The sequence below is a fragment of the Caretta caretta genome, chromosome 28, assembly GCF_965140235.1.
Source record: "Caretta caretta isolate rCarCar2 chromosome 28, rCarCar1.hap1, whole genome shotgun sequence".
Taxonomy (NCBI): Eukaryota; Metazoa; Chordata; order Testudines; family Cheloniidae; genus Caretta; species Caretta caretta.
In genome coordinates, this window is record NC_134233.1 from 14,386,096 (window position 1) to 14,388,457 (window position 2,362).

General features: G+C 58.6%; 1 non-coding gene across 1 annotated transcript; it reads right to left on the minus strand.

Moving 5' to 3' along the window:
- Nucleotides 1-507: 507 nt before the first annotated feature.
- TRNAT-UGU (transfer RNA threonine (anticodon UGU)) lies at nucleotides 508-581 on the minus strand. The gene has a single exon. It is a non-coding gene; the product is annotated as a tRNA-Thr (tRNA).
- Between the last annotated feature and the right edge of the window lie 1,781 nt (nucleotides 582-2,362).

The window sequence follows — 2,362 nt, forward strand, 5'->3', positions numbered from 1 at the left end:
AGGACCCTGCTCTAAGAGCCCAGAAGTTTGGGCGGGAGTTTGGCAAGTGGAAATGGTAAAACCGCAGTGAAGTATTCCCCTGGACCCAATGACATTTCTCCATTTTTCTGTCTGCTTTGGGGCAGGGACAAAAACAGGTCCTGCTGCATTCGTTATTTCAAAGGGAGGTTTAGGATTTTCATTCTCAGACACGGTGCACAAAGCAGGACTCAACCCTCGGCATAAACTGAATGAGCCGCCCACAGATTCTGGCAGCCCCAATGAGCCACTTGGTGTGAGAGCTCGGACCTGCCCCTGTCCCAGAGGGAGGGGGTCGTTTGCGAGGGGACTGGAAAACTGGCCTATCAGCCCTTCACACCCAGACTTTCAGTCACTCTATTATCAGTGCCTATGAGTGTAATTTAAACAACAAAACCAGCATCACTGGGCTAGACCAAAGGTCCACCTATCTCTGTATCTTGTCTTCTGACAGCAGCCAGTACCAGGTGCCCCAAAAGCCACTCAACAAGGCACCACTGGGAGTTGAACCCAGGATCTCCTGTTTACAAGACAGGTGCTTTAGCCAGCTAAGCCATGGTGCCCGTCTCTGGCTAATGTATGGTGTCTGCCCACACCTGACTCCCTGCCAACGCCCCCCACGGCCGGACAAGCGTTGCTTGTGTTGGATTCTGTAAAGCAGAGAAGCAGGTGAAGTTTTGCTCCCAAGGTGTGTGTGTGATTCTTTGGACAAGTCTGCGCTACAAAATTAGGTCAGTGTAACGACATTACTTTGGGGGGTAAAAAATTGAACCCCCCTGAGCAATGCCGTTATGCCAACCTAATCCTAGTGAAGATAGCACTGGGTTAACTTCTTCCCACCCACTCTGCCTCCTTGGCTGAGGCCTGCTGGTCCACCTTTCGCTCACTCCTCTCTCCCCGAGGCCTCATTGCCGGCTGCTTGTGCCTCTCCGCCCCCTACCCCACCGTCTGCCTGCCACCCACACTTCTCTGCCCCCTCTCCTGAGACAGACTCTGCCCGCCACCCACACTTCTCTGAGCCACCCACACTTCTCTGAGCCCTCCCATGAGACCTGTCCAGCCTGCCACACACTCCTCTCTGTCCCCTCCCCTCACCTGCCCTGAGAACCGCTCACACCGCTCTGCCCCTCCCACGAGGCACCTGCCCGGAGGAAGTTGTGGCTCTTCAGTTTCAGTGCCTGAGCATCCTTGGCCCCAGTGGGAGCCAGGCTACGTCTACACGACAGAGTTATGCTGCTTTAGTTAAAGCGTTTTAATTAAGCCGCTGTTGCATGTCCACACTAGGCTGCTTGTGTCACCGGAGCGCATCCAGGTTAGCAGCTCTTGGATCGCCACAGAGAGCAGTGCATTGTGGGTCGCTATCCCACTGTGCAACTGGCCGCAGGGTGCTTTGGGAAGGGTTTGCAATGCCTCGTGGGCAGCCACACGAGGCAGGTTTCTCTATCCCATTCTTCCATGGGCATCCGACTCGATTGCCAGCTGCTTTTCAGCTGCCGTGGGCGTGGTGGGCAGAGAGTGTGTGTGTGTTGGGGACAGTGTGTGTGTTCGGGGAGCGTGTGTGTTGTGGAAGAGTGAGTGTGTTGGCACGCTGTCCCTAAGTTCAGACAGCTGCTGGAAGCAACCAGTCCTGAGTCAGGGGGAGCGGGACACCCCAGTCCTGAGTCAGGGGGAGGGGGGACACCCCAGTCCTGAGTCAAGGAGAGCAGGATACCCCAGTCCTGAGTCAGGGGGAGGGGGACAGCCCAGTCCTGAGTCAGGGAGAGCGGGACACCCCAGTCCTGAGTCAGGGGGAGGGGGGATACCCCAGTCTGGAGTCAGGGGGAGTGGGACACCCCAGTCCTGAGTCAGGGGGAGGGGGACAGCCCAGTCCTGAGTCAGGGAGAGCGGGACACCCCAGTCCTGAGTCAGGGGGAGGGGGGATACCCCAGTCTGGAGTCAGGGGGAGTGGGACACCCCAGTCCTGAGTCGGGGGGAGGGGGACACGCCAGTCCTGAGTCGGGGGGAGCGGGACAGCCCCGACATCAGCCCCCACTTCCCGCACTGGCTCAGCACAGCCCAGCAGTCTCTGTCACATACACACACTCACACACACTGCTGCCTGCCTGGCTGTGTGTCAGGGTGCAGGAACACGGGGGTTCAGAGGGCCATGGGCCCAGCACTTTTTACCAGCCGTAAGGGTGGACAACAGAGGGGGGAACACGGTGGAGCCTTGGGGGGGAAGAGGCGTTCTGTGGCTGTGGCCTCGGGGGGAGGGGTGTGGCGAGGCATGGGGGAGCAGGGGCAGAGTGAGTGAGGGGCCTTGGGGAAAGGGGTGTCATGGGGGCACCACAGTTCAGACGCCGGT